This window comes from Taudactylus pleione, unplaced genomic scaffold (assembly GCF_031769625.1).
Source record: "Taudactylus pleione unplaced genomic scaffold, aTauple2 ptg001314l, whole genome shotgun sequence".
Taxonomy (NCBI): Eukaryota; Metazoa; Chordata; class Amphibia; order Anura; family Myobatrachidae; genus Taudactylus; species Taudactylus pleione.
In genome coordinates, this window is record NW_028285714.1 from 10552184 (window position 1) to 10579078 (window position 26895).

Sequence of the window (26895 nt, forward strand, 5' to 3'; positions counted from 1 at the left end):
CTACAGCAGTTAAGTGTTGGTATCAGCAGACTATACGGCAGCCTCATTTATCATACTTTCCCAAAATCATGCCATTGCTGACAAAAGCCATTTGTGGTCTATCTGCTTCCAATATATATATTTTATGTCAACTATTTTACGCTATATTAGATGACTATCCCAATGTTATTACTTACCGAACCACCAATCATTTAATTTATGGCCAAATAAATCAGTAGTGGGTAAACTTCAATTTTTGTGTGATTACAAGTACCCAAATGCCATGCAAGACTACACAGTAAGTTCATGGGTGCCAAATCCTGGCATTAGAAATGAAGTCTGAGCAAGCATGGTTTGCAAATGATACTGAAAGAATACATAATAATTACATCAAATGAATGCAGGAAAATAAAAGACCCATGATTACTCAGGGAGGATTGTCCAACCTAGTGGTCCAGTGTGTGCCGTCAAACGATGAATGTTTAAGCTATAAGCAGCTACAATTGTTATGCCCAGAGTTGCAGAGACGTTGGGAGGGCCAAGGGACTTGGAGTGCATGGCCACTGATTGTGGGCTATGCCCTCTCATTGTGTACATAACTATGGTGCTTTACAGCAGCACGCACAGGGCGGCATTATCAAGGCAGCACTAGGTGACATGGTTTAGTATCCCCTGAGCTCACAGGCCCCTATATAGGGCAAAGCTGAGCCAATCTTTTTTCACTCACCCCCACTCATTGTTATTGGCCTTATTCTGAGTTACATGCAATCCACACTGAGTGATTATTTATAACTGCGCATGTATGAAAAAATCGGAAAACACCCATGGCTCATGCGTTACACAAAGTATATGCACAAAGGTGCTGTTGCGATCAGCTGCTGGCTGGCAGGATGAAGCGATTTAGCACAACAAGGGAACCAGCCAGCAGCGAATACATCAAAAAGGTAGACAGTGACAGGGATAGTCAGTTAGACCTACCTGTGGCCACACTTTCTATGCCTTTGCAACTGGTTAAATTTGGAACCCAGAGAGTGGTTTCACAGACTCTACTGTTGCAGCAGAGGCTCAAACATTAGAGGGCATGTTACAAGTGGAGTACCTCAGGGATCTGTTCTTGACCCAGTGCTTTTTAATATCTTTATTTGTGACATTGTAAATGGTATTGAAGGGAAACTATGCCTTTTTGCAAATGACACAAAGGTATACAACAGGGTAGACACACCAAGAGGGGTAAAACAAATGATTGATGATCTAGGTACACTAGAGGAATGGTCAAGAATGTGGCAACTGCAGTTTAATGCCAAAGAATGCAAGATCATGCATTTGGGTCTCAAAAATCCAAAAGCTAAATATAGTATTAATGGCACTATACTGAAATCTACTGAAGAGGAAAGGGATCTAGGAGTCACTATTTCAGGTGGCTTAAAGGCAAGCAAACATTGTAACAAAGCAATGAGGAAGGCAAGTCAGAAACTTGGTTAGTTAGTCAGCCAGTTAGCGCGGTGCAACCTTTTGGCCTAAACTGAATGAAAACAACACTGAGAGCTGTGAGGTGGTCAGAATTGAACAGAAATGACTGGAAATGAATGATATTGAGGTTAATAATATTGTAGGAACAAAAACAGGCCTCACAAATTATGTGATTTCAGTTGTATATATCAGTTTAAAAAAAATACAGATCCAATGCCAGAACACATGAGGACAAGTTTGGCAAATCCAAAACCGAACGACAAATTAGAACCAAAACAAGGGGGATCGGTGCACATCTCTACTAATAACAAATCAGTCATTAGTGATGGAAGGGCGGGAAATTTTCTTCAGATAAATAGACCCAAAGCTTGCAATCAAGGCTATAAAGAAACTTCCTAAAACCCACACTCGTGATGCTTAATAGGTAAAACCAGTGCATGTGATTGTTAATAAAGCCACCCTGCCAGCCTTCTGGTTTTAGCCAAGCCAGGCTCATCCAAGCCTTTTGTTATTCAAATAAATTATTTAATAATTAAAATACCATCCCCAAAAAGGGCGATATAGAATAAAATGTAATAATATAGCATTTTTGAAGGTGGCCCTACTGGTCGAAGTAAAATGACAGCCATAAAATGTTTTTGTTATGCTAGCACTTGTATTACTACAAGTGCCGGAATACCCCTTGCAGCCACTTCCTGGCATCCAAGACCCATTTGGACTTGTAATGACACATAAAAATGAAGGATGAAGTGAAGGATCATATTCCACATTTGCCCAGCCTATCCTGGAATGCATTGGTAGTGCACTTGTTAGGTAACATGCAAGGACAACTGTTCACCCTTACCAATGTCCATCATCTCTATTCCTGCTTATTTTCAAAAATTATTTAAAATACTAAAAAATTACAATCCCAGTTGTGAAAATAAAAACTGAATTATTCATTATAAAAGCTAGTGTCCATTAGGAAGTCATAGTTAATACTCAAAAAAATTGCTCTTAGTAGACACTAGTGGATAATAGTTTGGTAGACACACCAGGTAGTTAGACTTAACCAGGAACTAGTGTTTATTGTAGTGGTCAGTGATAGTACAGCCATACTCAAAGTTCTGTGTATGGATAGGGTACGTGATGCCGGCACTCAGAATCCCGGTAGTCAAAATCCAGACACCGGCATCCTGACAGGGTTAGGATACCGACAGTATCCTAACTCTCCCCTTATCCCTACCCCTAACCCTTCCTACCCTGTGCCTAAACCTAATATGCCACTAGTGCCAAAACCTAACCTCCCCCTCCCCACACCTTAAACTAGTGCCTAACCCTCCTCCTAATGCTTAACCCAAACCCTCCCCCTAACCCCAGTACTTCCCATCGGGGTGCCAGTGCCGGGATTCTGACAGGTGTCAGGATTCTGGCGCTGGCATTCTAAGTGCCAGCATCCCCACGGTTGGTATAGTGACCAGATGCCCTGTGTACAGAAAGTGGTAATGGAGTGGAGCATACAATGGATGTAGTGGAAAAACATACAATGGACCAGTCGATTAAGTATGTAGGTAAGATCACAGGACAAAATGAAGTTAAGTGCATGGTGTGAGGATACCGGGTGATCTGAGTATCCCGGGGTTAAGGCATCACACAGTGGAGCAGGTTATAATAAAGGCAAGATGAACTTTATTCATGGAGTCACAGAAATCCAGCAAACAGTAAGTAGGGTTATATCAATACAGTCCACTCACAGTTCAGCAAAGTATTTTCCAGCTGCAATATATCTCCTGAATACCTGGTCAGCAATGACAGCTATAGCAGGGCACACAGAGCTGATATATATCTAAAGACACTGAGAGGGGACAACACCCCAACATCCAGAGTCACACTGTACTCACACACTTCCCCACAATTCCCCCTGCTGCACCACCTTACTTCCCTCTCTCTCTCATTGGTGGGCCCTGGTGTCAGTCTTTCCAGAGAGGAAGGAGGAGGGCTTTTTAACAGAGGCACTCCCTTGCTGTCTGCTGCTAGCAAACTTCCTGTATGAGACTTCTGCAGACTGAGGGTTCAAGTTAAGAAGACAGAACTGGGTCATGGGGTTAAATATTTTCAACTTGCAGACAAGTCCTAGAATCCCCTTTTCCTTGCCTCCTCACACATGGTCCCAGCAAAGTTGAGTAGTGCACGCATGTATACCACTGCAAAGCTCAAAACACAGTAACAAGATGGAGCAGTGCATGCACAAACTAGTCTATCGTGGCCATCTTGTTTAGGTACAAATACAACATGGAGGAAGAGCAGTAGCGCACTCCATATACCAACAGTTTTACTTGCCCAAAGTGACTTCAGAAGTGGACATAGTTTGTCAGAAATAAGGCAAAACAAAAAGATTACTTAATACTTTAATTAGTATTGACAATACAGAGTTAAATCTGTCCAACAGCTGATGACAATACATGCCAGATCCTATTAAAAACCAGCATTACCAGCCCTACATTCTGAGGGGATATTGTGTTAAAATATTTTGTAACAGCCCACAGGTGTTGCACACTTATCTATCCAATGTTGTAATATATAATTTACAAAGTGCTTTGATGTATTAAAATAGACTATCTTAAACGATTAAAGGCAATTTTGGAATTCTTACTTATCCGATGCCTGAGAGAATCCTCATTTCCTGAGAAAACTATCATGTCTAAAACAAAAAGAAAGACTAATTAATAGCTTTCAGTAACTTGTCTTCTGCATGCCGAACAACGTAATTGTTCAGAAAGGTTCCACATATTCACTAGTCTCCATGTCTTCTTCTGTTTTCCACCTACAGTACTGATAACTATTGCTCTAGGGCATGACTCTTTGAACTGACTTCTGAGTACAAGCATAAAATATTCATCCTTTGTTCCCACTGCCATGGTTATTTTACAGCAGTGCCTGTACATTTTTCCCTGAACGCCATTGTAAACTGGAAAGAAGATAGTTCTGTGGTGGTGAAAATGTTGATTGCACTTTGATTTTTTTATTGTATTTATGGACAAAGCCAGAAACCTATTCAGAGCATGAGATACCAAATATAACAACAGAAGAAAGCTTGTACTGACTAGGCTATAATTATAAGAGGTGACTGAAGCCCAAACCAGATGTCATGTAAGGTCTACTCTATATAGAACATAACTGTTTGAAATAGAGACTGCTGCTAAAGATTATAAAGGAAACTGACAGCTTATGAAATTAATTTAGAGAACATTACACATAATGTAATAATCAATCTGTCATTGTTTAACCTCTACTTGTCTATAACCATAGCAATTAACCCTATAAAGGTGTATATTACAAATACATGTGTGTTATATATTATGTATAGAATTTGTGTGTATGTTATCTACTGAATGTTCATCCAACCAAGACCTGTCATGTGCTGTAAAACTCCTGCGAATACTGTTGCATTAAAACGTATTCTTCTACACAGATGGTGTAGGCAGCACAGACGGTGTAATGGTTAGCGTTACTGCCGCACAGCACTGAGGTCATGGGTCCAATTCCCGCCACGTCCCTAACTGTGTGGAGTTTGTATATTCTCCCTGTGCTTGCGGGGGTTTCATCTGGGTACTCCAGCTTCCTCCCACACTAATTGGCTCACAACGTGTGTGTGTGTGTGTGTGTGTGGGAATCGGTATGATTTACCGCAGGACCCCTGGCAGGCGGTTCAAATCCCAACAGCGGCAACCCGACAAGGATGAAAATCCCGGTATTCACTAACCTAATTCTACTCCCTAACTCTCCCTTATGGGTGCCTAACCCTAATCTTCCCCCCCAGTGCCTAACCCTAACCTTGGGGCACAAAGCATTCATACTGACTGCACCTCTGGGGTAGAGGCAAATTTTGAGATAGCCTTTATACTTTTATTTATTTGGTAGTCTTTTATAGCCTTGTATAGGTCTTCAAGGAAAGCAATACTGAGTGAGAGATTTCTGAGCTGTACTGCCCCCCCCACACATCAGCAATCAAGTACAGTGATTATATATATATATATATATATATATATATATATGCACTTGAATTCTATATGTGCAAGAAAGCAAGAGTTCTTATTGTAAGTGGGTCTCATTCAGCATTGCTGCAATGCTGAATGCAGATTCCTGATTATCGGGAATCTGCACGTGAGCAGGACCCGTTCTGTGCATGTGCAGAATTGGTCCTGTGTTACTGCACTCAGAGTGGCCGCAGACTGTCAGAGATTGACAGTCTGCTGCTATTTTTGGGTGGGGAGGGGACAGCAACGACCTTCATTTTCCAAAACGGAGGAGTGTCACCGTTATTGGTGAGGGAGGGAAAGAGGCCAGGATCTCCGTTGGCAGACAGAGATTTCCTGGCCTCTTTTGGACAACCTGCATGACCTCATGGTCGCTCAGCATGAAGAAATACCTCTCTGTTAAAGACCATGGTATTTTGGAGAACACTTGTGTGCGTCTTTATTAATGTTCCTTTTTTTATTTCCTATTTTGAAAATAGTTACATTTTATTCTTCTGATATTGCATATCTACTAAGTCCTGGCAACTTCATTGATATGACTCTCAGCCTAGACAATTAGGGACCAGACAAGATCAATTTATACACAGTATATATATATTTTTTAAATATTGAAGAATTGTATAATGCCAGGATATCAATGGTTCTTTTTCCACACACTCTTTTCTTACCAGTGATCAAAGAATAAATGCCGAATACTAGTTGTTAGGGTCAATGAGGCATAGAAACGATAAACAGAATAAGCTTTATTATTTCTGAAATGCTAGAACAAAATGAAATTGAGTTCCAATGCTTTCAAATGTTTGAGTGGAAATCACCTTTAAATTTTGATTACATTTGTCTAAATGTAATGTCTTAAAACTCTAGGAAGAATGAAAAAAAAAAATCTGTATTTTAAAACTATCACTTCCAAGCAAATATAAATTTAAAACAGCAACTTGTAAGATCTTTCTCGTGGAAAACATTAAGGGTGTCTGATTAGATTTGTGCTAATTTGCAGCCTGGATGTACACCTAAAATGCAGCAGGACACCCCCTCACCTTCACTTCCTAGTAATTTGTGGCAAAGGGTGATCTGCCTCTCCCCTCAGGAAACTCTATTTTTAAAAAAATAAGTGGTAAGTAACCAAAAAGGAAGAGGCTTGTAGTTCAACAGCTGAAGGGCCACCGAATGTAATGTCTACATACAGTAAGTTTAGCCTAGTCAAACAAGCTCTGAATTAGTGTGATCATGTAATTTGCAAATGACAATAATAAATGTGTATCTTCGCGGGATGTAGTTTGGAAGCCGACGGTCTAAATGCCGGCCGCCGGCTTCCAGACTTTCTAATCCCGGCGTGGTACTAATGACAGGCGTCAAAAACTCACCGCCTTCATTAACCGGATGCTGGAAGACCGACGCCCCGCATACCGAGTGAAGTTAAGCCGGGCGCCGGGCGCAGACAGCCGCTGGGGGGGAGGGTTAGGTTTAGGGTTCCCGGAGGGGACTTAGGGTTAGGCACCCCCCGGGAGGGTTAGGCTTAGGCTAGGGAGGGGGGTTAGGGTTAGGCACCCCCGGGGGGAGGTTAGAGTTAGGCACACCCCGGGGGAGTGGGTTTAGGCAGCAGGGAAGGGGTTGTTAGGTTTAGGCACTTAGAAGGGTGATTAGGGTTAGGCACTTGGGTAGGAGGTTAGGGTTAGGCACCCCTAAGGGAGGGTTAGGGGGTAGAATTAGGTTAGCGATACTTACCTTAGGGACAATCAGGATTTCCAACCTTGCCGGGCTGCCGCTGTTGGGATTTGAACCGTCGGCCATGCGTCCGGCGGTAATACCTACTACACGCTATCTTCGCAATATAAAATGCCAGTGTATATTCACTCCAAACTTGGTTATAGCTCCGATGACAGTGGTCTTATTAATGAGCATCTCGTTAATTCTAAAATCAGAAAAAATGTGATACAAATACAAGTGCTAATATAATTTTTACAATATATCTACAGCCCTGCTTGACACCTGTTCCTGCAACAGTGGTAATAGGAACATGTTATATAATAATATGTCTTCTAGTGAGATTGCATCAGAGTAAATGGAAGATGATGTAATTCCATGGTTACTAGTTGCATTATGTCTCTATAATTCACCGGAGAATAAAACAAGTGAGCTCACAGCAGTCCTTGGCTCCTTGCACTCAATGAAACAGGAATACTCTTGAAAATGAAAATACAAAAACTATATGCACAATATAAATTGATGGGATTTGGTTCTCTCGAGCAGTGCTGTAGCCATGGCTCCCTACACATGATTAAACCTGACAACTATTCAGTAGTAAATGGTCTTAGAATGACAAGAAGCATATGCAATAACATTAAATCACAATTTACTGAGGTGGCCATATTGGAAAAAAAGCAATAAAAAAACAGCAATAAAGGATACAAATATAAAATAAGAGTATAGGTACCCGCAGCCTGCTTTGACTTGGAAAAATACACTAGCAACAAACAAATCATCTTTCAGGTAGAGGCCTTTGTAACAGGTTAGAGTAAAGCTATTAAATTAATTTTGTATAACACATTTGCTGACATTTGTCATGTTTAAAAAGTTGAATAGAAGGGTGTACATCAGTCTGAAACAATGGAACTGGCAGGATTGAAAAGTAATAACATAGCATTATGAGTCCGCACTAGTGGAACAGTAACATATAAATAATTGCTAAACCAACATAATAAGATCAAATATTGTTGGTGGAGCACCAAAAGTTTTGTAAAGTAAAACTGAGAATACTGGTTTTCAAAGAAACGAGGAAAAAAAAAATCAAAAATTTGGGGCACATTTGGTTTAACCATTAGATGTAAATATGAAAGATAAATAAAACCTAAAACTTTTATTATGTCATTCTATAATATAACACCATAATGTGGTGTCCACAAATATAACTTTAAAAAGTATTAAATTAATATGTGTTAGAAATACTTTATTGGTGCGAAATGCAAATATTCGCAATTATAATATATATATTTTTTTTCTTGCCTACGGCCACACCACCCTAAACACACCCGATCTCATCTGATCTCGGAAGCTAAGCAGGGCCTGGTTAGTACTTGGATGAGAGACCACCTGGGAATACCAGGTGCTGTAGACTTACTGTACTCGCCCTGCCTTATTGCCTAAGGTGGTTTCTTCTTTTCATTTGAAGTAACCTATTGTGGTCTCAGTCTTGCAAGAGGATCTTCCATCCTCACGTTACATGGATGTGGTGCGTGCCTTATGTATCCATGTAGACTGAACTGCTTCATTGCACAAGTCCGATTCCTTGTTTGTTCTGTATGAAGTGACTAAATGAAGGTGGCCTGCTTCTAAACAGGTTCTGGCACATTGGATACGACTGACTAATCGTCAGGCTTATTTAACGGCATCTCTGTCCCCTCCGACTTCCATTTTGGCGCATTCTACGCACTCTGTTGGGCCATCTTGTGAAGCTGCCCAAGGAGTTTCTGTTTGTCAGCACTGCCGAGTGACTACTTGGTCAGGGACTCATACGTTTGTTCGATTCTACCAGTTCGACACTTTTGCAGCTTCTGATGCTCAGTTTGGCTGTTCAGTTTTGCAGGTGTTGCAGCGCTCTCCCTCCAATCTGGGTGGCTTTGGGACGTCCCCACAGTCTTGACTCCGGTGTCCCCTGTGGATGAAGGAGAAAACAGGATTTTGGTACTCACCATTAAATCTGTTTCTCTGATTCCACAGGGGACATTGGTGGCGTGACTGCTATGTTCTTGCAGTTTGTTACTGTTCTTAATTTATATTTTGTTTGTCCTAATTTTCCTCTTTCTCTAGAGGTTCTTCCTCTCCATCTCCTCTCGGCTCTTTTCTATAAATGAAGAGGTTAGGGGCATAGAGGGGAAGGTGCCAGTCACACTTCTAAATTCTTAAAGTGCCGGCTCCACTCTGCACCCGTCTATAACCCACAGTCCTGACTCCAGTGTCCACTGTGTAATCAGAGAAACAGATTTAACGGTGAGTACCAAAATCCTGTTTTCCAGGTAAGATAGCAATCATTTAAGGGATATATAGCTGACTCAGAGTTCCATTCATAAATCAAAGGTCACAATATAACAACTTGATAATTTACATTAACACTTCTCAAATACATAAAAGGGAAGCTTATTTTGTTATGATCAGCAACATTATTTAATTGTAGTCAGTATGTAGTAAATCTCCTTAATTAGTTAACCAATAATAGCAAATATTAATGATGGGTGAATATTAAATAAAACAGTGTCACAGACATTATTTTGTAGAGGACTATTTGGCCATGTCTCTATAGTACCATTGCCGAGGTCACTTTCTATTACCCTGGTTCTGATACATAATACATTACATGTGTAAAGGAAATGATTGTGCTTCAGAGTTGTTCATCTGTGTTAAATAGCATTTAGAACATAGAATCCACTGTTCAGAGTGTATATAGCAGCAGTTATCATCCTAATATCTGATTTCTTCTGAACATATAAATTACTCTCAGGTACTGTAGATCATTAACAGCTGATATTTAAACAAACTCTTAAATGCTGAGAGCAACTATCCCCTGTTAGCAGTGGCGTAACTAGGGCAGGGCGAGCAGGGTGCGTGCCCTGGGCGCCGTGGGACCGGTGGCGCGGGGGGGTGCCGCCGGCCACGGTCCGGCCTGCCCTAGTTAGCCACCAGTGTAGCGCCGACCACAGTGAGCGCGGTCAGTGCTACACATTTACACAGGACCGGCGCTAGGCTTCCAGCGCCGGTCCTGTCCTGCACACCTGAGCCCGTTCCCTCCCCCATAGCGCTTGCCCAATAGCGCCAGGAGGCGGGCTCAGGCTGTGCATAACACACGCATCGCTGCCAGGCTGGCGGCGATGCGTGTGTTAAACAGCAGCCAATGAGAGTCAGATAGACTCTCATTGACTGCTGCAGCACCCACTGCAAGAGCCGGACTTCCGTCCAGCTCCTGCAGTGGGTAATGGGACAGACGTCATGACATCATGACGTCTCTCCCATTATGCTGAGCGTGCCAGCTCGGGAGGACTGGCGGGCGGTGGCGGGAGCAGTGTCGCAGTCCGGAGCAGCAGCGTGGATTCAGGTAAGTATGTTTTTATATATTTAAAAAAAAAACCTGTCAGCACTACTGGGGGCACAACGGGGGAGGGGGGTGGCTACTACTGGGGGGACCTCTACTGGGGTGGGGGCACAATGGGGGTCTGGCTACTACTGGGGGCACCATTATTGGGAGGACCTCTACTGGGGGGGCTATTACTGGGGGCACCATTATTGGGAGGGGGAACCTCAACTGTGGACCACTACTTGGGCGGGGACTACTACTGGGGGCATTATAAAAGGGGCCTACTACTAGGGGCACTGCACTGGGGGGACCACAACTGGGGGCAATAACAGGAAGGACCACTACAGGGACCACTGGATAGGGGGGGTCACTACTGGAGGCCTGCATCAGGGGGACCACTACTGGGGGCACTGCATGGGAGGGGGGAGACTACTGCTGGGGGCACTATATAAGGGGCTTACTGCTAGGGGCACTGCGGGGACCACTACAGGGGGCACTAGATAGGGGGGGATCACTACTGGGTGCCTGCATAAGGGGGACCACTACTGGGAAAACTGCATGGGGGGGACTACTGCTGGGGGCACTATATAAAAGGGCACTGCATAAGGGGATACCGCTACTGGATGGACTGCATTGTGGGTACTGCTACTGGTGGCACTGCATAAGGGGGAACACTACATAGGGCACTGCATTTGGGGGGACCACTACTGGGGGCACTGAGTAAGGGGAACTAATTGGGGGCTGTATAAGGGGGACCACTACTGGGGATAATGTATAAGGAGTACTACTGGGGTTAAGGTGCATATGGATAGGAATGTTCAGCGTGAAAATAAAGGGGTGTGTCATGTTGACACGCCCCATTTTTAAGTGACCACACCCATTTTTTTCCGACCGCGCCTTCGGCTCGCGCACATATCGGGATGTTAGGGGGGGGGCTCCCTTTTCAAATTTGCCCTGGGCTCCAAATACCCTAGTTATGCCACTGCCTGTTAATTCAGGTTTTTCAAACAGGTGTCCTTGTTTAGTGCATCTGACACTTGATATGAAAAAGGCTACTGACCGCATGCTAAAGATTTGCTATTAAAACCGCAAAGGACAGCTCTTTCGATAAGAGCAGTTATTTGCGGCGTGGCGACTTCCCGGGATTATGCCCCAGGAGTCCTTCTGCACATGCACAGCCATCAGCCTTTCGGGTAAGTCTCCAATAAGAAGCCAATAAGCTTAGATAGAGAGAGGATGCTGCTGCTGTCTGTACTAAGGGCCTGATTCAGTGCGAATTGCAAGTGCAATTACGGACGCACATCGAGTGATTGATTGCAATCACACATGCGTATCGCATGTTGTGCAGTGGTCGCACTGAGATTACGGATGCACAGCGTTTGGGAGTGGTGACGGGGCAGTGGTCGGAGAAACGCAGGTGTGCCTGTCCGTTTGAGCGCACTTTCCTGGGCGTGCATAAATTAGCTACTGCGATTGCATATGCCCTCTGCATGCAAGGAGACTTGCAGTGCCTGCGGCTGGTCAGATCTGCTGTAAATGCTGATTAAGTGGTCGATTTGCGGTGATGGTACTGATGTTTACACAGAAGAGCAAGATTGGATGGATATGAGAAAGCAGCTGTGGGCATCTTTTTGCCGGATGAGCTTTGGAGAGCATTGGCATATTTTAGCAGCTTCATTCCATATGGATTCGCAGCTGCAATCTGTACTGAATCAGTCCCTAAATCGAGTGTTGCTTGTTGCACTGTGGGCCTGATTCACAGGCGCTCGCAAAAAGCGAGTGCTCTGAATCAGGGCGCCCGCTTTTTTAAAAAAATCCGGCCTCCTGGCTGCTCGCTAAGCTGTGGGTGACCACCCACAACTTTTGCAAGTGGCCAGGTGATGGTCGCGATGGTCGTGATCATAGGGCTTGCGATGAGACCCTTGTGGTAGGGTCTCATTCCCGCAAGCCCCAGTGAGCTTTCTGCTCTAATAGAGCAGGAAGCTCACTACTGACATCACGAGTGTTGTCAGTAGGGCCTCCCTCAAACGGCAGGCGTTCCTTCGGGAACGCCTCCATTTGGCCAGCCACCCCCCCTCCCCGCCTACAAAACGGGGCGAGCTGTTGATCAACATCGACAACCGCCCCGTTTGTAGCGAGCCCTGGAGCGAGTGAATTTCTCACTTGCTCCAGGGCTTGCTCACCGCGCGTGCGCAGTGCCCCACATCGACCCGCTTGCGTGCACATAGCACTTACGAGCGGGTCTGATTCAGGCCCTGTGTGCATTGCAGGGAGAGACTCAGACATTTTCAGATGAAAGGATGTCTGAGAAAGAAACAGAAATAACTGAGTGTAGTAGACACGGGCATATTTATCATTATTTTTTTACTAAAATATGTAGAAAATGGGTGTTTTCACACCCTTTTCACATTATTTTAGTTTCATCTAAATGTATTACAGTACAATTGTAGGAAAATTAGCAAAATTCTCCTCCAAGCCCTAATTATCAAATTTTTAGAAGGCAGATCTCATTTCCTATAATTTTAATGGAAAATCCGATCTGCTCAGATTTATTATTTCATTTTGAATTGTAAAAGAAAATAATATAGGAAAGCCTTGTTATAATAACACCACCTGGAGATGACGTTATAGTGCTTTCCCCCGTTTTACCAACTCCTACTCTGCTCTGACAGGCAGAGCAGACCTGGGAGCCAGGACCTGTGATCAGCCTGGTGTGTCTAAATAGACCACAAGCTTGATTACAGTAAAAAAAAAAAATTAAAAGAAAAACAAACATCAGATGCTGGGGTCACAGAGCAGGAGCTCACCGGATCACTGAGCAGGTAAGTGTAAGCTTAGTGGTGGAAAGGGGGGGCAGTCGAAGGTTGGTTCAGCAGGCAGCGCATGCACATTCACACTCTCAGGGTATTTTTGCTAAAAATAAGCTGAGAAGTACAGGGGAGAGATTTGCAGGGATATATCCTGTGAATATATCCTTGCATGCGATATATGATACATACTGTACTTGCAATGTGTTCAAATATTGCATTGCTATTTTGGGTGAATTTATCACATCCCATCCAATTCTGAGATACACATTGTGATAAATTAGCCCCTTGGTCTGTAGTACATGAGGAAAGAAGACTAGGAGACTCTGGGTCTGCAATGCTGATCTGAAACCAGTGGAAACAGACTGCAAATGTACTTCATTCTGAGGGTGATTCAGCAAGGAGTGCAATTGCAAAGCTGCACCCAGACAGCTTTGCAATTCCATCCTTGCTATTATGCAAATCCAGAAGGGAGGTGTATGACAACCCCTGCTGCATTTGCGATCCTAGCACTGCGATGGAGGTCGTAGACTAGGATCACATTCGTGACCATTGGTGGTCTATTGTCACAATGGTGGATGGCACCGAGCTTACTCAGGCTGGTTGGCTTGCGAGGCCAGGACACTAGGTCAGTCGACGCAGTCCCTGGCCTTGCCACTCCCGGAAAAGGGGGGAAACAACCCCGTTTTCAGGAACGCCGGACAATCCCGCACCACCCCTTAAATGCCTCTGTCTGTCAATCAGGCAGAGGCACAGAAGGGACTGCATGCGACTACGCAGGACTCATTCTGCACACTTGCAGAATAGGTCCTGTGCACGCACAGACTAATCCTGATTCTGTGATCTGCAGATCACTTGCGTGCATTGCTGAATCAGCCCCTCTGTGTGGTTAACATCCAAATATATAAAATAACTGCAGCTGTCGAGGTCAGAATTCTTGTTCATTTTAACTTTACTCTACAAAAATGTGATCAAGTTATACAACCATATATAATTATGGCTGTGGGCATTTTTTGCTGTGTGCATAGTTGTCTATTCTAGTACTGAGTTGGATAATATTGAAAAGATAAAAATAAGAGATTAGTGAAAAGCTAAACTGCCTCTGCTGTGTTTAATCAGAAAGGATAGTATCACCACGCAGTGATAATGATAGGCATGCCTGGCTCAGCCGCTAAACTGAGTTTTACGGGTGTTAAATACGGCAATGCATTTATTTACAGATTAATTCATCAGACAAAACATGATCAGAATAATTCTATGAGCTTTAAGTTATCTTTAATATAACAAAGGATAAGTGGATGAAACCAGAAATTGTGCTGCTATTCAGTAAAATGAAGACTCAATATGCCTTAATAAGCACTGTCCTGTTTAATTCCAAGACCTTGACAGTTGTTGGGTATATTAAAAATATCCACACTCACCAAGGCCCATGGTTAAAATGGTGAAAAGTCCAGAAAATATCTGGAGTAAATTTAAGTAACATTATACCTGATGGTTTACGTACAACTTTGATGTTTGCCGATCTGCGCACTGTGCAGATCTGTGTCTGTGAATATGGTCTCAGTGCTCCCTAACCCGTTTGGGGGCGGGAAAGGGGTGGCAATGGCCAGCATCCCAGAATATGGCGGCGTGTTGGCCCATTTTCTAGTCGTGCTGAGGCTAGTGGCTGGGTCCTTGGAAGTAGCTTCACTGGCCATGGCAGCATAAAATATATGGCCAATCTGAGTAACCGATAGTCACGACATTGATCTATTGATTGCATCCTGCTACTTTTAGGTATTATAGCACAGCCAAGAATAGAAGTCGGTAGGTGCGCTCTAGTATTCTGTGCCAAGAGTTACAAATGGGAGCAGCTTACTGCCTAGGTAACCACTTAACCTATAAATGATATATAGCAAAAAATGAAACATAAAGATGTTCATGCAGTAAGCGCTCAAACCTGCAAAGTCTAATGATCTAGCTAGGTGCATGTGCATATGGTAGGCAAAAAAAAAAGAAAACAATCACAAAAAAAAAAAAAACCCTCTGGCTAAATGTCACGGACATTTCTAATATCCCCTATGCCCCATTGGTACTCATTTGCACCTATTGTGTGGTATCTCTTTGCTACCACAAAGTTCATTTTCTGTCTTATGCATTTTTTGTGTATGCTTATTTGTTACTAGTATACCCACTTTATTTATGGGATTAAAACATAATTGATTTATGCTTACCTGCTTGCTTGCTACATGTTATAGTTTGTATACTGTGGCATTCAATTTAGACTATACTCCTGCTTACGAGTTGTTAGCCAGAGGGTTTTTTTTTTTTTGTGATTGTTTTCTTTTTTTTTGCCTACCATATGCACATGCACCTAGCTAGATCATTAGACTTTGCAGGTTTGAGCGCTTACTGCATGAACATCTTTATGTTTGATTTTTTATTATAGCACAGCCGCTCAGTACAAAGGCTCAGCAGCTCTGGTGCAGCGTACATCTCTGGCTAAGGAGCAGCATTGTCCCTTCATTACACTTTGACAGGACAGACGACATTAATAATGCCTGTTTGGCACCATTGTAATTAGTACTCAGTACAAATAGATGGGCTGTTGTGACTTTGCAATGAAAAGACGCATTAATAAGTAGAGATGTGCGGGTCCGGATTTCTGAAATCCGAACACACTTGAATTTAGGGGTTAAGAGTAGAGTCGAGTCAAGGTTCGGATTCATTTTTTGTGACCCGGTTCCAACGGAGTCCTGGTTCAGATCTGTGCCGGTTCAGAACTCGGATTTAGAAACCGAACTCAGCTTTTGGATTCGGACATTTTAGCTGTTGTTATGGATTTTTAGCCGAATCCAAAATCAAAACACTTGACGGTGGTTTTTCAAAACCAAAATACATAGATGAAGCCAGATCCAAAACCAAAACACGGGGGTCCGCACACATCTCTATTAATAAGACTAATGGTTGGAAGGTTATTGACGAACACACACCTGATGTGCACTGAAAACACATTGGTTTTTCACTGCTTCACCTAACAAATCCAGAGCACACATCAAGGTGAACCTTTACCCTCTCAAAAGACACCATTGCAACCTAGAAATGTGCTTGGGAGTATGGTAAGGTGTACAAGTATCCTCTGATATCTTAAACAAATGTGTAAACATTAGAGATGTGCGGTTCAGTTCTCCAGAAATCCAAATCAACACAAATTTCATGAATTTGAACAGATCAGAGATGCCATTCTAATCTCCTGAGGAGATCCAGATAAATCCAAGTCGAGGTTCTGATCTAACAGTGGTTCGGAATTCGGATTTGAATCCGAATTGTGTTTTAAATTACATGATCTGGCAGTCACGCAGCATGCAAGTCAAGTCTGACCAGCCGCAAACACTGCAGCTCTCCTGACATGCACAGAGCTCTCAAGCTGTGAAGGAGATCACGATGGCTAATTTATGCACACCCATGAAACGGCGTTTAAGTGGTCCAACGCGTCAGCAGTTTTCTAACCACCCACCTGTTACTGCCACAAAACACTGACTGCCTGCCGACAAGTGGTTTCTAATTTCGAGCATATTTGCACGCCAATTGTTGCCCGTGTGCAGTGTGGCTTTTGTTTTGTGCTAACGGAATTGCGGACAACCACTCAATCTGCGTAAATATCAGTTTTGCAAAAATCTCCGACTCATGCCCTCACTGTCCACACAGGGAGCTGTCACACCATGTAAGAAAATAGCATATTTTAAAGTGTTTTCATCATTGCATATGTGTATCCCTCTACATCACCAGTTCAGTATGCAGCATTCTTTATTGTGTAAAATGGGTGTGTTCTGCTATGTAAAATCACTTTTCAAATACTGCTGCATCCATTTAAGGGTTCTGCACTGTGTGAGACCATTTGCTCATAGTCATCACTTTAGACTTTACACTTACACCGGGGTCAGAGCACACGCAATTCGGACCCATCCCAGAGGCTGCATTTCAGACTTTCCAGCAGCCATTTTAGTTGAACTTTGCAAATACACTCCCACACCAAACCCGTACTGTATTTTAGCTGTGACTGCAGCCCACTGCAAGACTATGCATATCCACTTTCCTCAACTGCACACCCATTACAGCCCTTTACTTAGTCCTTTAGATTGTGAACCCTTATAAGCCCAACAATGCAGGATGTAAATGTATGATGTAAGCATAGAACATAAATTAATAGTCAGAGGCTAAACAACTGGTATATCATAGGTCACATAAAGGGTGTCATTTATTACTTGAATGTTGGCCACATCTAGAACAAATTCACTATTTGATTCACAAATCTCCTACAATTTTTGGATTCTATTAATTGCTTCCTGTATTTGCAGTATTGCTATTATTTGGTAAAAATGTGGCTTTTACAAAATCTTTTATTTATTAGATAAATCATGTAATTAGAAACATTTTAAAAAATATTCAGCAGAATATATGCTTTATTCTCATTTTGACTCCAAAATTTTCCACATTTAACTGGCGGAACTTGGCCTTTAATCTCCCCAGTCTTATCCCAACCACACCACAGAGCACATTAGCAAGAATTCATCAATGTCAACCTTGTTCTTTTCTTAAACTATAAATTCTGCTAAATGTAAATTTAAAACACAACACAAAAGGAGAGCCAAAAATGGAAATACTGCAAAATATGTTCTGCCATTAAATTTTTACAGTTATGCTCCTTCGTTGACATTAAAAGTAGACATGAGCGGGGGTCCTGTTCCAAGAGAACCGGACCCACCCGAACTCCGGGGATCCGAGGCGCCCCTCGGATCTCTCCTCCTTTGCCGGATGCCTAATCGAGGCAAAACCTGGCGATCCTCTGTTGGATCTCGAGGTTTTGCCTCGAACAGCCATTTTTAAAAATTCCTTTGCGTTCAATGGGCAAAGCTCTAATTGGCTGACAGAGCCGTCTATCACGGCTCCCAGCCAATCAGCATTAAGCTTATTGAATGCAGGGAAAAAAGAAGATGGCGCTGGTTCCCGCTGCCGGCAACACACCTGTTGCTGGCACCCCTCACTGCCGGCACCCCCCGCTGCCGACACACCAGCTGTCGGCACCCCCACTGCTGACACCACTGGCAGCCCTGCTGCTGACACCACTGGCTCCTCCATGTTGCCAACACCACCAGCACCCTGCATTGAGAACATCCCTGCACTGCCAACAGAGTCAGCAAACCTGCACTGAGGACAGCACTGGCACCCCTGCTCTGCCATCACCGCTGGTACCCTGCACTGACGACACTGCCAGCACTCCCACACTGCCCTTCCATGTACTGAGGACACTGTCAGCAACCCCCGCACTGCCGACATGGCCAGCAAACCTGCACTGAAGATGCCACTGGCACCTCCGCTATGCTGACACTGCCGGTGCCCTGCACTGAGGACACTGCCAGCACCGCCATTCCATGTAATGAGAACACCACCAGCAACCCCCACACTGCCGGCACAGCAAGCAAACCTGCACTAAAGACACCGCTGGCACCCCCGCACTGCCAACACCACTGATACCTTTCACTGAGGACACTGCCAGCAACGCAGCACTGCCATCCCATGTACTGAGGACCTCATCAGCAACCCCCACACTGCCAACACAGCCAGCAAACTTGCACTAAAGACAATGTCACTGCTGACATTGCCGGTACCCTTCACTGAGGACACTCCCAGCACCGCAGCACTGCCATTCCATGTACTGAGGACACTGTCAGCAACCCCTCTCTGCTGACACTGTTGTCACAGTAAGTGCACTATATGTGTATCCAACCCACACTGTATAACACACTGTATCCATGTTGGAAATTGGAAGCTGAACTGCCACATATTAGTGCCGCCCACTGTGTTGCTTAGTTTAGTCAGCCATCTAGCTGGATGCAACCTTTTGGCCTTAACTAGATGAAAAAAAATATATTATGAGGTGGGCAAAATTGATTGGAAATTACTGGAAATAAAAGTTATTGAGGTTAATAATATTGTAGGAACAAAAACAGGCCCATTTTATGTGATTTTAGCTGTTTTTATGATATTTTAAGAAAAAATCCAGATCCAAAACCAAAACCGAAAAACAAAAACACCAAGGAAAAAAATCCAAAACCAGATTCAGATCCAAAACCAAGGGAGATCCAGATCCAAAACCAAAACACGACGGTCGGCGCACATCTCTAATTAAAAGACATAACATATTTGTTTTCGAATTGGGACTCCAAACATTTTTTATGTTAATATTTTTCATATAAAAAGTTGTGTAAGGGAACATTTCAGAAGATATTGATATTTGCTCATTCAATAAGAAAATATCAGCAGGATTGCTGCCTCCTAGAACATACAACATACAGTATACTGTACATCAACTGATTTACAGTGCAGCAAATTGAGTACAATTAGCGGAAACCGTTTTAATTGAAGGCTGTAGTTTCTGATCGGAACTAAACAAATAATACTGTAAAGCTAAAACTTGATCAACTGTCTAATTGTAAAGAAATACAAATAGAACACTGAGGCCCTGATTCAGAGCCAGACGCTATATGCGCGCGCTCGCTCGTTCAGAAAAAAAGGGGTGGCTATTCAAATTAACCGTTCGCTCTTTGCGGTCTGTTGATGCCTCTATGTCTGAACGAGCGAACAAAACTTGCGGTCCTAATTTTGATAAAAACGCCCCCTGGCCGCTCGCATCATACATCATGTCCGCTATTTATTAGATTAATCCAGTACATCAAAAGGCGAATGAACTGCTCGCTATTCTTGTGGTTGGTTTTTCCTACCGCAATCTTGCGAGCAGTTCTGACTATAAAATAACAAAGTGACATGGTCGATGACGCTGCTGTATTAATTATGCACACCCTTAAAACGCCCGATTTGACCTTTAGGCATGCCTGCGTTCGGATCTCCACTCCCCGTTTTCAAGCACCTTCCCCTGTTACCACCCACATACGCCTCATTCTGTCACTGAAAATAGCAGGCATTCGCTATTTAGCGAGTACACAATTTTTGGCCGCACTGACTGGTTCGCGCATGTATATTACAATCCGTACGCATGCGCAGTTGTGCAAACATCGCTCGGAAAGAACGAGCGGCCGCTTACGAGCTGCTCTGTATGAGACCCTAAAGTCTAAAGGGGAGATGTACTTTATCAAGCCTTGGAGAGAGATAAAGTGAAGTACTGTAGTTGCCAAAGGCAAGCAATCAGCATCTAATTGTCATTTCAAAGATTGTGATAGATAAATGGCAGTTAGAAGTGGATTGGTTGCTTAATGGTGCATACACATTATCATATTTTTCTTCAGATCTGAACGATTAAAAAATCGTTCAATCGTTCATATCTGAAGGAAAATATGATATATCTGACATATCTGTCAGATCTGTCAGATGAACGATTTGAACAATGCGCGTTCCCGATGGTCAGATAACGATATCTGACATCTGATGTGTTTGCAGTCAGACTTGGACAATTCCATTCATTTTAATGCAGTCAAAAAACGTTCAAACGTTCAAATCATTCAAATCTTTGGTTAAATCGTTCAAATCGTTCAATCGTTCATCTGACAGATCTGACAAATCTGACCGTGTGTATGCTCCATTAGACAAGTGGTTCTCAAACTCGGTCCTCAGGTCACGTTTTGCAGGTCACCCAGCAGGTGCTCAGGTGTATTCATTACTCACTGACACATTTAAAAGATCCACAGGTGGTGGTAATTATTTCACCTGTGATTCTGTGAGGAGACCTGGAAAACATGCACTTTTTGGGGTCCTGAGGACAGAGTTTGAGAACCTGTGCTTTAGACAATGTCTCAACTTTACTCTCCAAAGCTTGATACATCTCCCCCTAAGACTCACTGCCCTTCAAAACACAGCTCTGTCTAGCAACAACTTTGAAAAAAGCCTAAATGGAGTGAGATCTCTTCCAAAACAAAATCCCTGAGCTACTGTACAGGCAATTTTTCTGACTTTCACAAATCTGCAACAAATAAAAGTAAATCCTTTTGCTGTCACATAATGAAAATTCTCAGCAGTTATATTGATCGGAGAGAGACCTAGTAGACACAAATGGGCTGATTCAAAGTTGCATGCAATTTCGCCGCATCAGCATGTATGGAAATAAATATAAATCTTTAACTGTATTCAAAGTTGGCCACATATAAGTGGCTATCATCCATATCAGCACTCACTTGCACCAGCCTTATCCTTAGTACAAGATATTACACTGAAGTCAGACAGATCCCTGGAAAGACTTACCTCTGAATACTTGTAGGTCATGATTCAGCCTACATGCTCACATCAAGTCCAGAGAACACTTAACAATGTGCAAAAAAACTTAACCACCCAGTTACATGTATTTGGCTGCAGCTGGAGATGAGGTGGAGAAGCGTACTACCCTGAATTACCCAGAGTTGTTCAAAGTTACAGATTCAGGGTTTAATGTATGCACAGTTGATAGGGATCCTGAGATCTGTCCACAAAGTGGATTTGCATTCAACTCAGAATCAGGGTTAAGACTTGATGAGCGATAAAGAGAACAAAGATAAAGTGAGAGATTTATCAAAGCTTGGAGAGAGGAGCTGATTGGTTGGTACTTTATCTCTCTCCACTTTACAGGCTGCATTTGAAAAATGACAGAAAGTGACAGTTAGGAGTTGATTGTTTGGTACTTTGGGGTCTATTTACTAGACATTGGATGGAGATAAGTACAGACCAACCAGCTCCTGTCATTTTTCAAACACAGCATTTGACATGGCATTTAGGAGGCTGATTGGCTGGTACTTAATCTCAGTTCACTTTATCTCTTCCAAAGGCTTAGTACATATACCCCTTAGTCTTATATACTAATTTTACCAACTTCCCTACCTTCTTTTTCACAACAATAACACTTGTACTGTTTATATACTGTACATGAACTTTAATTAGCGGCTTTGAAAAAACAATATTTAGTAAAAAAATATACCTCAAGGAATGGAAAAGGAAGAGAGGTATAAAAGTGGAGAATTAAGAAGAAAGATGTTGTAATAATAATATGTAACCTATTAGAAATGTAGAAAACAATTACAAATGACTCTGGGTAACAGTTTACAGAGGGTTGCCAAGTCTTAAAGCTGCATACACACACAACGATTTTTTTAATGATTATCGTTAAATGATATCGTTTAACGATAATTTATGGCAAAAATCATTCACTTTCTGAGTCAAACGATGAACGATTATTGTTCATGCGCGTTCACGTTTGTAGTTTGTCGTTTGTAGTTTGTCGTTCAGTCAGACTTGTCAACTCAACGATTTTCATTAAGGGAATATGCAAAAATCGTTTGTAGTTCATAAAAATCGTTCATGACATTTAGTAAATGAACAACTTTAGTAAACGATTTTAGTAAATTTTTTCAAGGGAAAAAATCGTTTACTCAAATCGTTCATTAAAAAAATCGTATGTGTATGCAGCTTTAGAAATCTACTCTGTGTATCTGGAATTATGCTTGATAACTTTTAATCTACCATTTGCCTGTTCATATGCGTTTTAACCTAAGCAAAGGCTATAGTTATTGTTCTATTAGTTTCCAGAAAATAAATTAGATTTTTTTTTTTCAGAGAAATATATTAATATTATGAAAAGGTTGATAGTTAATGATTGCCATGGATTTTTTTTCCAAGATTAAGATTTATTTTTATTTAATCAAATCAAACATAGGGCCTGATTCAGAACCGCTCGCGAGCGCTGAGCGCTCGCAAGCGGGTCTATCTTGCCCTAGTGCGCATGCGCACGACGGAGGGAGCTCCGTCATGCGCATGCGCGAGACCCGAATAGCGACGGCCAAGCCGTCGCTATGGGTCTCGCACCAAAGTGGGCGTGCTGCCAATGGTGAGTGACAGCACGCCCCCTTTGGTGGGCGTGCCGGTGGTGTGGCTGCCCAGACGGAGGCGTTCCCATGGGAACGCCTACCATCTGGGTTCCGCCCCACTGACATTACTAGTGATGTCAGTGGGAGTGCTTGTGGCTCTGACAGAGCCAAAAGCACTCCTGGGCTTGCGGCAGCGAGACCCTACTGCAGGGTCTCATCGCAAGCCCAATGGTCGCGATGGTCTTGACCATCGCGACCATCTTTTTGGCAGCTTGCATAAGCTGTGGGTGGTCACCCACAGCTATGCGAGCGGCCAGGAGGCCGCTCCAATAATAGGTAGGTCGGCTCTGATTCAGAGCGAGCGCTCTTGTCAAAGTGTCCGGCTCTGAATCAGGCCCAGAGTACAGTAATACACAATAGAAGCAAAACCATAAGCCTAGATCAGACCAAGTAACCATACAATAAAATAGGCCAAATATACTATAAACTGATGGTTCATTGCCAGGGCACTACTTATATCACAGCTAGGCAAATCCATTTTCCTATTTCTTTAGCACAAGTCAAGCCAACCTATGGCGCTCCAACTGTTGAAAAACTACATGTCCCAGCATGCATTGCCACAGTTTTGCTGTTAGTGAATGCTAAAACTGTGGTAGGGAATATTGGGACTTGTAGTTTCACAACAGCTGGAGAGCCACAGGTTGGCCAGGCCTGCTTTAGCAGTAATACTACTATTACTACTACTACTAGCAGCAGTACAACAACTTTGTGCTGTTGGAGTTCACTGCATCTTGCACAATCTAGCTGTCTATATATGTATCTTCTTAGTTGCATCCTTGTCACACACAGCTTACGAATACAGGAGGACATGTCACGGTCTCCCACTTCAGCCACAGTCACCATCCTCATGACCTGGGTTTACTATACTGTGAACATTTTCATAAATCATATGATACACAAGGATAAGCAGGAGATGGTCTCACCTTAATCATACATACCATACATAATGAATCAAATGGGGATGGACCATGCTTTAAAAGTGTGGTGAGGAAGGAGGGGGATCAGTCTATGTGGTGATGGAAAGGATTAAGGGGGGGTTGAGGTGGAGGGTGTGTAGGTGCTGCAGCATATAGTAGGGGTACCTGGTCCTACAATGCAATGACAGCCACATACAGTGCACAGTAACTCCTTGATAAAGGCCTACAGGCTGAAACACGTTGGAGTACATTGCATCAATGTACAGTTTTATCTTCTACACCAAATACCTACTCTCCTGGCTGTGGTTTGACACTGCATACAGATCCAGAAGTTCTCATTTTCATACCTCCTAGTGGGACCGCACGGGATCATGAAGTCACCACTTGCCTCAAAGTGTGCTGTTGCTGCTATGGCTCCCTACAGGCTTGTAAGTTGAGCCCGCCCAAACTGAGGGATACCCGGCTCAGTACACAGACCCCACTGGATCATGGGACTAAAGTCATCTACCCAGGCACAGCACACTACAGCACCACCTGCTACACCGACCAGACTGATAGGCAGCAACAACTCAGTTGGGAAGTGGGTAGACCCTTTCAGAGGGGTCCTTATCATGTGGTCCTAACTACCAGCACGTTCTCCTGCTGAACCTATGGTCTACAGACTTAGGAACTGGGAATAGTCTTTAAATGGTTATTAGGTGCACCTCCAGTAAGCAGTGTCCTGCACTGGTGTATGAAGGATGCTTACCAACCGGTAAGTGGAGAGGGTCCATGTCTGTAAGCATTGCTCTCACTGTGCAGGTGGAACAGGCAGTCTGCTCACAGTTTAGGTGCCTCCACGAGCCCGTGGAGTCTGCACAGAGTGTCAGACTGTCATTAATCGACACTCTGCTGCCATTTGTGGGCAGGGAGGGGGCAGCGATGGCCTTCTTTTCCCGAAACAGAGGTGTGTTGCCACCGTTGGGGGGGAGGGAAGACACAAGGATCTCCGTCGGCTGACAGAGATTTCCTGGCCTCTTCCTCTTATCTGCGGCGGCTGGCTTGCGTGACCCCATGGGTCACCTTAGCCTGATGATGTTCCCGCAGTCTGGTTGCAACTTAGCAATTGCAATCCTTGCTGAATCAGGCCCTTGTCACAGAAGAAACATCACTACCTGGTATAAAAACAAACTAAAAGTAAACTGCTATCAGAAAGTGAATGTGAGGTCAAAATGCCCCTTAATGTTTAGGTATGTAATGTACGATGACTGTTACACATACAGTAAATGCAATCTTTAATACTATTCAGATTCAAATAATGCAAACTAGAATACAGTCTAGAATTACCCTAATCCATTTGTGACCACAGTAGGCTTGTTTGGAAGGACACACTGAATGTAGCATAATTTAAATAAAACATTAGCATCTAAAGGGCTAATCTGATTTAGACATGTTATTCTTGCAAATCTTGGTCTGAGTACATGTCCTGTGGCACGTCTGTAGCCAATTTTCCAATCATGTCATTGCAAGCTTAGACTCGCTATTGAAAACAATGATATTGTGAACCATTGATTTGATTGCTACATTTTCATTCTCAGAATTGAAGCTCATCAACGCTATTAAAAGCAAAACCTCATTGTGGAGCAAATTGTAAAGTAAGGTGGGGTGATTTTAAACTGCAGTTTGGCTGTCAAGATAATGGGTAAGTTAAAGTAAAGATTCACCTAACAAAATGTGTGAAGAATTCAATCAGAAAGTAATACAAAGAAGTGCCAAGAGGACTGTAAAAGAACGGAAAAGATTGTTTTTCTCACATTCCAAGCACTTAATTGGTGATTTTTGTCTTTTGAAATAAATTGTAACTCAATACAATTAAATTTAATAGCTTATTGTTTTTTTTATTAAGCGTGTTTTCTTCTGGACCTCCATGGTAATTAAAAAATACCTTTTCTTAATGGAATTATTTGTTTGTGTGCTTTTCATTGACATGCGCTAACATTAATGTGATGCAGTCTGCAGAAAATGATGCTGTCCATGGTACTGATTATTATTCACATATTGAAAAAGGCAAGGGACAATGCAGTCTATTCAGTCATTCACAGCTATTTCAAAATATCAAAACCCCTGTGCGCTCAAAGCTCATTAACAAGTGCCGCAAATTCCTTATTGACTAAAATAAAAACACATAAACGCATAATTAATCATACAAAGTTTCCATGAATGCAACTGTCACTCAAAATCTTTGCATATTAAAGCCAATAAAGAAAAGTTGAACATTATTCAAAGAGAAAATTAGTGGAAGAGACAGATGACATTAGAAATGCATTCATATAATGTTAGATGCAAATTATTTTTAGTAATACAGATAAATTAAATAGCTCTCACTTGTCAGGGCAGTATCATAGTACACAAAGTTCTGTTATTCAATTATGTAAATAAACCCCAAGAAAATAACTTCTTTTTTTTATTATTATAAATGCAGTAGATAAATTGGAAACTTATCACAAGAAGAAAAAAGAACTAGAGCAAAGAAAGATTTACATATCTTTGCTTATTTGTTAATTATGTCCTCCAAAATACCACAATATATGTGCAATCTACATAAGTGCATGTGCGCAAATGATTACATTTTACAATCAAGTACTGTTCTGACCTAAAAATGCTAATTACAATTTATTCTTGAAAAGTATACAGATTCTGATGTATGTACAATCTAGACTGTAAATTCAGATGGCTCCATGAAAAAAAATATGCATCTGTAGTTATAATTAATATAAC

The 26895-nt window shown here is 42.6% G+C and overlaps 1 protein-coding gene and 1 pseudogene across 5 annotated transcripts in view; one reads left to right on the plus strand and one right to left on the minus strand.

Moving 5' to 3' along the window:
• Nucleotides 1-26895, minus strand: part of SH2D4B (SH2 domain containing 4B) — a 277198-nt gene that overhangs the window by 192839 nt on the left and 57464 nt on the right. The gene's annotated exons all lie outside the window — the stretch shown is intronic.
• LOC148443243 (5S ribosomal RNA) lies at nt 8467-8580 on the plus strand (annotated as a pseudogene).